The following is a 13,572-nucleotide window of genomic DNA, read 5'->3' on the forward strand; positions in this document are numbered from 1 at the left end:
CACTTCCTCGTGTGTACTAATGCAATTCCTTGCATGAAATTGGAGATTAGTGCACTTCCTCATGCATGAAAGGGTACATCTAGGCTTGGTCGAGGAAGGCTTGAAAGTTGGCTTTGGACACCTTGTTGGAGTTCACACCTTTTATTTGCAAAATAGGCTTTCTATGGGGTTTAAAATATATTGTTTAAGTATAATTTGATGTATATTTTAGATATATATTAATAAGTGTGGCAATTCATTTGAGATGGGTTCTAGAGCTCTCCCAGTTAAGATAAAGATTCTAGGAAATTTCAAGGCTTCAAAAATTTAGACTTAGCCAATTTTTGAGGCTTCAAGATTTCAAGCTTAGCCAAATTTCAAGAGTTAGCATTATCTTTCACCATAGTGTTTTGTAGATGAGTGGTTGTATTTTGAGCTATTGTCTTCCACATGACCATTTTTGGTCTCTTCTTGTGATCCTTGATTATGATATGTTTTGTGGATATGGACTTGTAAGTATAACCATCCTAGGAGCCTTTATGTAGGGTTTGAAAGAGAACATCCCCTTGGTATATTCTCATGATTCATGTGGTTTTAGTTTGTCCATTGTCATTTAGAGCTTGGAGATCTTTGTAAGTAATTATAAGACTTCTTCTTGTGTAGGTGAACATGTGAGTCTTGCCATGTTCCTTATTCCCATCACCTTGTCCTAGTGTTTCACTATTGCACTTGGTTACTTTATCATGTTATTTAGTAACTTATCTTAATAAAAAAATGATTCACTGCATGTTTTATCCTTGTATTCCAAGGATCTCTAGGTGGAGCATTACATAGATAGGCATCAAGATTCTTAACACTTTGTTGATCATAGTCTCATCTTCAATCTTTCCATTTGATCCTCTGATGGCATTAACAACTTATTTGTCTCTTGCATAATACTAGACTATATTCTCACCTTCTTTCATTCTCATGTCATTAAATTTTCCTCTTAGACTTTCATATTTGGTTCTTAGCACATTCTTATCTCCTCCATAGATCTTCTTTAGTGAATCACATATCTATTTAGAAGAAGTACACTTTTTTATGTCATCAAACTCTAAATAGCTTAGGGAAAATGTAATCTCGAACATTACCTAATTGTGTTCTTTTTTATCTCTTAGTTGCTCAGCAATTAGGGCTCTACTCACATCCACAAATTTGGTGGTCATAGTTGACATTGCAAAATCTCCAAGTCCTCCTAGATGCAACTTCATCAAACTTTTCCATGTTGGAAAGTTGTCCTTGTTTAACCTGGGTACCTCCTTTCTATACATCTTGATCTTTCCTTCTAGTACCTTCAAATTGTATCCTCACAAGCATCAATAGCTCTAATACCAATTTTTAGAATATTTATAATAATTGAGGGGGGCTGAATTAGTTATCCAAGGTCCAAATGTACAATTAAATTTTTTTTGCACTCACCAAACATATAAGTACATGCATCAACCAATAACTCCATAACTTTATATGTTACTATCCTAGGTCAAAATAACTTTGCATAAATGTAAAAATTAAACATCACAAACTCATTCACACAATTTGACACAAGGATTTAACATGAAAATCCAATTTGGGAAAAAACACTAGTAACATGCTACTAGTTTTCAATCTTCTGAAGTGATCCCTATGAGGATCCAACCCTATTAAAGGTTGCAATGCACACTTTTAAATGTGACTTGGTTAAAGGATTTCAATAATCCTATTAGGATTGAGCCTTGTTAGAGGACTTTAGAATATTCTATCAGAATGTCACCCTGTTAAAGGATTTACATATGACTGATACAATGGTTAGAAAGTAGTAGTAGGACTTGGTCTAATAACAAAACAACCCACTTGCAAATTATAGATCTCTAGTTCAGTCCTTCATTCTTCTTGGTATTCATTCCTTTCACCTATAATTACTTGTTCATCCTTCGAGCCTTCACCTCCCTCCCTCCCTCCCTCACTCCCTCCCTCCCTCCCTTTCTCCCTCTCTCTCTCCCTCTCTCATCCCCTACTCTATGTCCCTCTCTCTCTTTATATGCATCCCATCCCATGTACTCTTTGAACCCCCATTCCTCTATCTCTTCCTCTCTCTCTCTCTCTCTCTCTCTCTCTCTCTCTCTCTCTCTCTCTCTCTCTCTCTCTACTCTATGTCCCTCTCTCTCTTTCTATACATCCTATCCCACATACTCTTTGAACCCCCATTCCTCTCTCTCTCTCTCTCTCTCTCTCTCTCTCTCTCTCTCTTTCTCTCTCTCTCTCTTTCTCTCTCTCTTTCTCTCTCTCTCTCCCTCCCTCTCCCTCTCCCTCTTTCTCTCTCTCCCTACCCCTACTCTGGGCCCCTTTCTCTTTCTTTCTATGCATCCTATCCCATGTACTCTTTGAAACCCCATCCTTTGCTCCCTATCAATCTCTCCCTCTCTCGCATATCCACTACTCTCTCGCTCTCTCTCTCTCTCTCTCTCTCTCTCTCTCTCTCTCTCTCTCTCTCTCTCTCCCCCCCATCCCCTACTCTATTTCCCTGTCTCTCTCTTTCTATGCATCCTATCCCATATACATTATCCCACTTTGAACCCTCGTCCCCTACTCTATCTCCCTCTCTCTCTTTCTATGCATCATATCCCATGTACACTTTGAACCCCCATCTCTCTCTCTCTCTCTCTCTCTCTCTCTCTCTCTCTCTCTCTCTCTCTCTCTCTCTCTCTCTCCCTTTCTCTCTCCCTCTCTCCCTCTCTATCTCATCCCATACTCTATGTCCCTCTCTCTCTTTTATGCATCCTATCCCACGTACACTTTGAATCCCCCATCCTCTACTCTCTCTCTCTACCCTCTACTCTATGTTCCTCTCTCTCTTTATATGCATCATATCCATTGTAATTTTTGAACCCCCATCCCTACTCCCTCTCTCTCTCTCTCTCCCTCCATCCCTCTCCCTCTTTGGATCTATCTCTCTCAATTTATCCCTCCCTCTCTCCCTACCCCATCCTCTTTCTCTCTCTCTCCTCTCTCTCTCTCCTGCTCTCTTTAGCTCTATTTTTATTTCTCTCATTCTACTTCCTTTCTCCCTCCCTCTCTCCCTACCCTATCCTCTCTCTCTTTCTTTGCATCATATCCCATACATTTTCCCCCTATTCCCTACTCTCCCTTTCTATCTAATGCATCCTATCTCATGTACTCTTTGAAACCCCATCCTCTACTCCCTATTAATCTCTCCCTCTATCTCTCCTATCCACTAATTGCTCTCTCTATCTCTCTCTCTCTCTCTCTCTCTCTCTCTCTCTCTATTTCTATGCATCCTATCCCATGTACTCTTTGAACCCCTATCAATCTCTCCATTTCTCTCTCATATCCCCTACTTTCTCTATCCATCTCCCATCCCCTACTCTATGTCCCTCTCTTTCTTTCTATGCATCATATCCCATGTACTCTTTGAACCCCTATCCTCTCTCTCTCTCTCTCTCTCTCTCTCTCTCTCTCTCTCTCTCTCTCTCTCTCTCTCTCTCTCTCTCTCTCTCTCTCTCTCTCTCCCCCATCCCCTACTCTATGTCACTCTCTCTCTTTCTATGAATCCTATCCCATGTACTCTTTGAACCCCCAACCCCTACTCTCTCTCTCTCTCTCTCTCTCTCTCTCTCTCTCTCTCTCTCTCTCTCTCTCTCCCTCCCTCCCCCCATCCCCTACTCTATGTCACACACTCTCTCTCTCTCTCTCTTTCTATGAATCCTATCCCATGTACTCTTTGAACCCCCATCCCCTACTCCCTATCACTCTCTCTCTCTCTCTCTCTCTCTCTCTCTCTCTCTCTCTCTCCCCCCCCCCCCCCACTCTATGTCACTCTCTCTCTCTTTTTATGCATCCTATCCCATGTACTCTTTTAACCCCCATCCCCTACTCCCTATCACTCTCTCCCTCTCTCTCCTATCCCCTATTTTCTCTCTCTATGCATCCTATTATATGTTATTTTCCCATTCCCTTTTCTCTCTCTAGCCTTCTCTCTCCATTCTCTCTCTAACTCTATAATATATCCCCTACTCTATCCCCATCCTCTACTCTCTCTCACTCTCTACCCTCTTTCCCTCTCTACCTCTCTCATTTCCACTCTCCCTATCCATCCTCTCTATTGACATATATGGCTCACATAGTGCATGTGTGTGCACTATAGTGTGTACACACTATTTAAGCCTTTAATTTTTAAAAAGGTGTAAATAGCATACACACACTATAGTTTATACATGTTATTCCACACACGTTCTATCTAAAGCATTAGATAGCACCAATCCTAAGGCTTTTATTTTCCTTGGGGATCCAACCCAAAGGTTTGGAGGCTCTAAACTAGTCTGAGACATGTTTTGCGACAAGCATACAAATATTCTTGATTTTTCTTTTGTGCTCTCCTTCAAATTTCCCTATTGTTGAGAATCAATAAAATTGAGTTAATCTCTGTCTTAGCTATATAACCATATAATTTATTTAAATTTCATATTATTTCAAGCCTTTAAACTATAATTTATATTGAATGTATGTCCATTTTCTCTCAAAAATCAACATGTACTAATTGGGGTGTGGGTTTTAGCTTGTTCATCAAATTTCATAACAAATTAGGTTTTTAGAAACTAGACTTCATTCTACACTTTTTGAAAAAAAAAAAAAGAATTTTTGAGTTTGGATTAGTTTTAAATAATTTCTATGGGATCATAGAGATACTTCAATTTTTTTGGATGTGTCCACTTAAAAAATTCATAATAAAAAAATACACATTATAAAATTACCCAAAAATTTTGGGATAAGCTACACAGTGTTAGGTAACTTTTGACCAAAGTGATTAAAGAATTTCAAAATAAAAGTTAAAATTTTAGGGGGACCATACTTTGCACTATGTTGTGTTTCTTTCTAAAAAAATAGTATGACTTTGTGTGGCCCCTTTTTTGAGGGCCTAAAACTAAACCATCTTGAAAAAAAATAGTAGTTTAGAAAATAAATTCAAAGGATTACTACTTTATTTTTTGTCATATACTAAAATTTTAAGCATAACTATCTTCAAATTTCTTTTCAAAGTTTAGAAATAACTAATTTCAAAAAAAAGGTGGCCACTTATATGTTCCTTTTGGCATAACATTTTGTACTTACCCATTGAGTGGTGTGTGGATGTTGAGTTGAAAAGTTAGTAACTATCAAGTATCAGTATTGGAGGATAAATATATTAAGCAGTCAAGTGAAATTGTTAGTATTGACTGAGTTTTGCTACTAGCCAAGTTGAAGGAAGTGTTAATTATGTTTATCAAGTTTTGTAGTGAGGGCCAAGACAACTTTCATGCACCCACTCTATGTACAAAGTATTTATGAGTCCCTAAAATTAAGTTTTTGACCCTTATAATAATTTTTTTTTTATCATTTTGAACGTCTTAAATTTAAGATTCTAGAGCAAAGAAGAGTTAGAGAAATTCCAAAGAAAAAATAAGTGATTTATGAAAAGACTCTTTAATGTTACATTAGTAATTGGAGAGATTTGAAGGTTGTGTTATCATTGAGTGAAGAAGATTCTAATTTCATACCCTTAATGAAGAAATGGCATCGTGTTCAATAATCAAGAAGGGAGAGACATCAAAGGTTAGGGATGTATAGTTAAGTCATATCAAAGATGTGAAGACACCAAATTTTAAAGCTTATCCTAAGATTTCATTGAAGGGTGATGCATCTAGTACCCTATCATCCATCCCACCTATGGTTACAATGATTCATAATGTAAGGTTGTGCTACACATGCAAGATTAGTGAGATAGGTGATTTCAAGATGAGGAAAAAATATGAGAAATTGTGCATTTATGGAAAGCTAAAATGATGAGCATAAACACATTGCCAACATTGTAGTTACCTATGCCCTATATTTCCCAAAGGTTTGTAAGGTTGAGTGGATCAAGATTTTTCTAATTTGTGTACATGAGATGAAGTTATGGCTTGAGGGTGGACCAATAGAAATCATAGAGAAAAATGTACACCAAGTAACTAGATACCCTACAAGTGACAAAGTGAAAACCATCAGATGTCAAAGAAAAGATGTGGTTGAGGCTAATACACTACTAGTATGGAACAAGAATGGAATGAAAATTTCCACTATTCAAGATGCTCAAAAAAAAAAATTATATGAGGGAAATAGCTCACAAATTCTACCAATCCAACCAGCCAAATAGTTTTCTATGTGGTATGATTGATATCGCCTAGAAAATTGTGAGGAAAGGGAACTCATATGACCTAGTCACATTGCAATTACAACAACTAGAAGAATAATTAAAGAGTAAAAGGAAGGCAAAGAATAATATGTGTAAGTTTGGTTCTTTGTTAGTTTGCATATTTCTCTATGTGCAAAATTATTTTCCTATGAAAGGAAATATAGCATGGAGTAAGAATGAGTTAGCCACCTAATAGATTAATGAATTTATAAGTCAATTAGGAGATAATTTTGAATTAGTTTGGGATAGATACTTTGATGAATTCAAGAAGAAAATGAAAAATAGGTCAAGGATCCCCAAGTCTTAGTTGTTAATTACTATGAAAGCATTTTTTTTGGTAGATACAAATTAGACCTGTATCCAAGATTTTATACCTAGAATTGCATGGTTGGAGCCACTAGGTTATGAAATTAATATTGATGAAGTAGTTATAGAAATCATAACATTTCTTGATGAACATATAGTCGAGCCACTTGACACATAGGAATCTAAAAAGGTTAAAATCATGATGGAGATAAGGGCTCCTAATCTAAAGGGATGATTAAGAATCTAGAAAGAGTTTTGGGTGAAGGTGTTAAGAAAGAGACACCATTGTCGATTATTGAAAGTAAATGAGAAGATATATCCAATGATGATGAAGAAGAAGAGGGGAATGAAGAACAAAGAAATGATGAAGAAGGACATGAAGAAGAAGAGGTTGAATCCAAAGGTAAATAGATAGTTGTGGCTAAGCGATAGAAAAGGGAAGGAAAGAAAAAGGATTCAAAGTCTACCTCTAAAACATAGAGAGTGACAAGATAGTGAACCAAGGTAACTACCATTTCATGTTTCAAGATATGAAGGAAGGGAGTAGTAAAGGTTACAAGACCTACTCAAGGAAGGAGCACAACAAAGAGAAAGGTTAATCCTAAAGGGGTCAAGCTAAAAAAAAATTATGAAGGAGTTGAGGAGAAGGCTCATAGTTGCAAATGAAGATGATAATGAGGACTAAATAGAATCTGAGGATAAGACAATTCATACTATCTTTACACACAATTCATACTATCTTTACACAAGAAACCCCAACCAATTGATGAGGTATGATAAAATATAGGGGAAGTGCAAGTTTATTAGGTTTTCATTTTATTAATTTTGATAAAATGAGAAATGAAGATAAGAACAAGGTCGAACAAACAATTTTAGATATGATGGAAAACTTTAAGTATACACCATTAGAGTTAGGGATCACGATACCCAATAAGCTCTATGGTAGAGTAGATGGAAAATAGAAATATGCATTGACAACTAAAAGAAAATTTAGAGAGGGTACACTTTCCCAAGTCATGCCTGAGTTGAATAAGAAATAAATTGCAACATCAATGAAAGAGTTCAATTATAGATTTGTACCTAGGAGGAGAGCTTTTGAAGAAAAAATTAGAACCTTTTATAAAGGAAAGAAAATTGATTTTGAGAAAATTGTTCAAAAAGTAAATATATTATTTATGAAGCTATGTTATATTCCATCATTTACAAAAGAAATAAGAGATCATATGGACAATATTGGTGTTGATTTGTAGTAGTGCAGAGATAGACTAACATTGGATGCAAGTTCAAGATCACTACATTTTTCAAAGCTGATATTCTTATAGGAAAATCAATCTGAGTCACTATAAAAAGAGAGAAAAATAAGAGCCAAGATTATATCAGTTTAAGCTTTGATGTAGTGCCTGCCCTAGTTTACATTTTGTTATTGTTGTCGAACTCATTTAGGCCAGTTTATGCTTGATGATTAGTAGCATTATCTTTCAGATTATCAGATATCATTTTCATATTGAGTTGATTATATGATGAGACTACTTGATACTAGTGACTTCATGTATGCATAATTATACCTTGATGATGATTATTACGGTGATTTTAGTTATTTCATGATGATTAGCTAGATGGATTATTATATTTGTTTTCTTATGGATACTTACTACATACTACATGTGTATGGTGTGCATGTATGTTTTCTTTATGTATGATGTTTCTAATGTGGTTAAGGAAGGGAGTCGTAGTCACCTGCTAATCAGGATCTACACGATGCACCACTTCCTTCCATTGCCTATTTAGCTTAGAACATATGTATTTGTACATGCATGGATTTTATGTAGATTACAAGTACTAGGTATTGACTTCCCTGAATTTTTAGGATGAGCGTACCCTATCGCATTATCTCAATGGTAAGAGAGGGGAGATAAATTCTTGAGTCCAAATCCTAACCTTTAAACCCATTTGTCCTACAAAATTAAGACAATTTTCTAAGATGATTACCCTTTTCAATGCGTCATATGATGTCAATTCATGATTATAACCCTTGAATTTGATCTTGTATGTGGTATTTTATGATGGGTTTTCGTATTTCATTTTATAGGTCTTTGGTGAATTTCTATTAATTAAATCAAATTAAAAGATCAATTAATGATTTAATTTAATAGAAAATTATTATGATATTTTCAATATTTAATTATATATAATTAATTGTGAAATTAATTAAATAAAAGAATTAATTTAATGAGAAATTTATAGTATAATTTTAAAGCGTAATATTATGTATTTAATTTAATAATAATATATTTAGGAGATCATTTTTAAATAAATGCTAAATATTATTATTACTTAAGTTAATAAATATTTTATTAGTTAACACTTCAAAAATTATTTAAAAAAGAGAAAGTAAATAAAATTATTAAAGATATTTAAAATTGCTTAAAGTATGCATGAAGTTTTGAAAAAGATAATAAAGATTTAAAAAGTTGTGATTAGGGAGTTCCCTCAAGTGATCACACAATCAGTGCCCCAAATTTAGGAGAGAACTCCTTATTAGCATTTAAGGGTCCATTTTCTAGGGACTAAGAATTTTGGGAGAAGGAATTTTTAGAGAGAATGTTTTGAGAGAAGAAATTTCTCTCACAATCTTTTTGGTGTTTATGAATTTAGCATCAAAACCAAGTAGATTCTTCTGTTTTGTTAACCCGATTAATTATGTTATTTAATATTCTTGTCTTCTTCATGACTGTGAATTGTTTATCCAAATTTCATTGTGACAAATCTTTCATATTTCATTTTGAAATTACTAGTATGCATGTGGATTTCTTTTGTATACATGAGGATTTGAAGTATCAGTAAAACCCTCGTTCTGTAAATTTAAAAGGGTTTTAAAAGAAATGGAAATTTTAGGTTGATAATTTGACTAGTTAGTTGTATTTTCTCTATTAGAGTATGGTTGGAATATATATATATATATATATATATATATATATATATATATATATATATATATATATATATATATATATATATATATATATATATATATATATATATATATATATATATATATATATATATATATATATATATATATATAGCATAAAATAAAATTTAAAGTTAAATTTTTTTAAAAATTGGGAGGAGGCAGGGCCACTAAACCCCCACCTCCCCCTTCTTTCTCCTCATGGCCATGTCATTGTCTGCATGCACAGACTGTGCTACTACATGTAGCAATAGTTAATACTAATACTGACAACAACAACTAGTCTTCAGCCGTGCGGCTTTAAAAGGCCAGCAGGCCTTCAAAAAAAATGCTTTTATTATTATTTTTTCAAAAAGGTTATTTTATTTAATATTAATAATATTAAATTTAAGATTATTATTTATTATTAATTTTATTTATAATTTTTATTAATATTTATTAATTTAATAAATAATTAATGAATGTTAATATAGTTATTTTTATATAATTATTAATTAATTTAATTTAATTTAGTTTAATTAATAATAGAAATTATATAATTAAGTTCTAGTTTTATTTTATTATTAATAATAATATTGATTTTAATAAAAATTGTAGTTATTTTATTAGAAAATTAATAATTTTTATTTTAATAATTTAAATATATAATTACCCTTAAATTCTTTTGGAATAATTGACTTATAATTGAATAGGGGTAGTTGTGCATTTTGTTCAAATTCAAGAATTAGGTTATATAGTTAAGGGTAAAATGTAAAATTCATAAGTTCAAAAACTTACATTGAAACAAAAACTGAAACCTTACTCTTAACTCAACTATGTGTTTTCAAAATCAAACCAAACTATGAAACCTACACTATTAATTGTATGTTGCCTTATGTTTTGGGTTTGCATTGACTAGAGTGTTGACTAGTTCTAAGACATCTACTAGAAGCTTGGGAGTTTTGTGTTTTTGATATTATGATGATTTGATCTCGATCTTTTAAACTCAACCATGATAATGTATCTAGTATGCTCTACGATGAGTTTGGATTTATTGTTCATTATCACTTTGTAGTGTTCTTATGTGAAACTGAGGTGAATGGTATGACCTATTTGACTTAACCTTTTTTAGTCTTGGATCAGTTATTTTACAGATGCTTTTTAGTTACTTGTGAAGGACTAAGGTGTTATTGTGAATTGTCTTATGATGCTTTCTAGTTGCTTGTAAAGAATTGAGGTATTATTGTGGATTATCTTTTGATGTTTTTCAGTCACTTGTATAGGACTAAAATGAATACTGTGATTCTTTGATTTGTACTTTTATGAGCCTAGGGTAGGTAATTTGTATGTTAAGTTGGGAAGTGGTTTGCAATGGAGGTCAGGGCCCAAAGTGGGTGCCAAGGTAACCCATTGTAGGTTGTTTAATAAGTGAAAACATTTCATTAAATGGATTTTAAATGAATTAAGAAGATATTGGTACCACAAAAAGTCACTAAGGGTTTGGAGGATTAAAAGACTAGCTAGGTAACCTTAGAGTTGACTTGTTAGTATGCCTTACTAGTACAAAAGGATACTAGTGCCACATAGAGTCACTAGGGGGCTAGAGGATTAAAAGACTAGCTAGGTAAGCCTAGAGATGGTTCGTGCAATGACACTTGCTCACTAGCAACATAGATTTCCTACATGTCTTTGTCTGCCTTTGGGTCTAGATGTTAATTTATCTTGGAACCTTTGAGTTAGATTACTTTTAGGGTTTCCTTGACTTAGATATTGCTTTTGATTTTGGGATTGATATTCTATTTGGGACTTGAGACTATCTCCTCAGCACGGTGGGAGACGACCTTTTTGGGTTACCACACGGTTAGGTGGTAGTGGCTTTTAATCTTACCTTTGAGATTTGTCTATTGATGTCATGGCTAGAGTTCTTTGTCTACATTTCCTTTCATTCTATCTTTTTATATTATGATGGATGATTATATGTTTATGATGGATAATTTCACTTATTGTATTGTATCTTGTTTCATGGATCTAAAAGGCATGATGTATCTATTTTATAAATGTATATTCTTTCAGCCTTTCATAGCCTATGACATGTGTAGAGGATGATTATGCATTTTGAGTTTTATTGCCAAGTGTCATTTTTAATAAATGTATATTATTTAAATGGACTTGGACTTGTAATTACTCTTTCATATAGGTGCATTATTTATTTGACTTAGTATTAATTAAATTTAAATGTGACTCAACATTTTGGGATCCTTAAGGAATGTAATCTGTTATGTATGATTGTATGTTATTGCTTCTGCAACTTTATGTTTGTTGTACATGTTATTCTTTTTTTTTTTTAATGTTTAGAAAACTTAGTAAAACTTGAGGTTAGTCCTTTTGGATCCCTTGGCAAGGTTTTACATTTGATGACACCTCATTTGGAGGTCATGCAAAGACATTTGTAGAAGGCCAAGGATCTAATTAGGAGTAATCAGAATGCATCCATTATAGACAATATGGTATATTTAGAAGTGAGATTATAAATTGAACATAATATTGATACATTTAAGGCAAAGTGGGATGCTACAATGAATCCTATTTTGTAATGGTGTAAACCATTTTTTACTAAGTATGGTTTACTTCCTGGTCCCTAGCTTACTATCAAAGGAGACCATGAAAAAAATAAGGGGGAACTGTATAGAGATTAGAGATCACAATAAGGGAAAATTTTGCATACCAAGGAATAGAATCATGTATATAGCTACCAAGCCAAGGTATGGAGTATATCCAAAGGGGAAGTTACAATTTTAAAGTTTTGTTGTGAGCATTTTTATCATGATAAGTGTTTTTACCACTAATACCAAAGGTGGGGATTGTTGACCCTAAAGAAAATCATAGTATTGTAAGTTAGTACAAAACACTTAGTCATTTGCTAGGAAATGTTGGTTTTTCATCACTATGATTGAGTCGTCATAAAAGCTAAGCTATTAAGTAGTGAAGTGAATAAAGTCAGTTTGTGTTGAGGAAAATATAGTTGTCAAACACACACAAGGCTTTTTTAGAATTTCAATAGTTGTTAAGTGATTCAAGAGGAAATGAGCATCAAGAAATACATAAGGTAAAATTAGTTATAATCGGCAAAATTTTATGCTGAGGGATGACATGTTAGAAAAAGCACATATGAGTGCCAAAAGCTATATGAATCAAGTAAAATAGTTAGATGTATTTGAGTTTGGAATGGCACAAACTCATAAGTAATCCATTTTTCCAAGTTAGAAGCATGTTTATATGATCAAGTATTCAATGATAGAGGTAAATATACCTATAATTATGGATCACTAATCATTAGACAAAAATTAACCCCCAACTAGGTCGTCAACTCTAGATTAGACAGAGCTATTGAAATATTAAATTCCTTAACTTTATATCAAATTTCTCATATACATAGGGAAGGAAATTCCACTACACACTCACTAGCTAATAAAGGGGTCGATGGTTCCTTTGTAATTTTTTTTTTTTTAAATAATTTAAAATTATTTGATTTTCCCCATTCGACTAACCCATGTTCTTCAAATTACCTCAAAAAGTGTTTACTTACCAAAATATATCAATTATTCCACATCAATAAATGAGGAAACTATAATCAATTCACTATTAATTATAGCATCATATAAGCTATGGGGAGTACTAACAAACAAAAAATAAGTACATAGAGCAAACTATGTCAAATTTTTGTAGGCTTAAAGTTATATTATGTATTTAAGAAGCTTGGGTTTATCATTTATGAAAGTTATACTAATACTCCTTATTTTCTTAATTATTATTAAACCTTTATATTTTGGTTTCTTACTATTTAATTTTTTCGATGTCTTGTTCTAGATATGCAATTTATGTGATTACTAGTTTAAATGGAAGCATTATATTTTTTTATGTATGTCCACAAGGAAATTTTTTTTAACTATTCCTTGATTGAATATGTTAAAATAATGGGCTTGTCCCATGAATCTATGGCAACAAAAGCTATAATATTTAAGAATTACTTCTATGGTGATTGACTAGCATGGAAATTCAATGCCTTATGTAGGAAGGCTCTCAAATCCCT

Source organism: Cupressus sempervirens, chromosome 8, assembly GCF_028749045.1.
Source record: "Cupressus sempervirens isolate cs-2001-9-10 chromosome 8, ASM2874904v1, whole genome shotgun sequence".
NCBI lineage: Eukaryota > Viridiplantae > Streptophyta > Pinopsida > Cupressales > Cupressaceae > Cupressus > Cupressus sempervirens.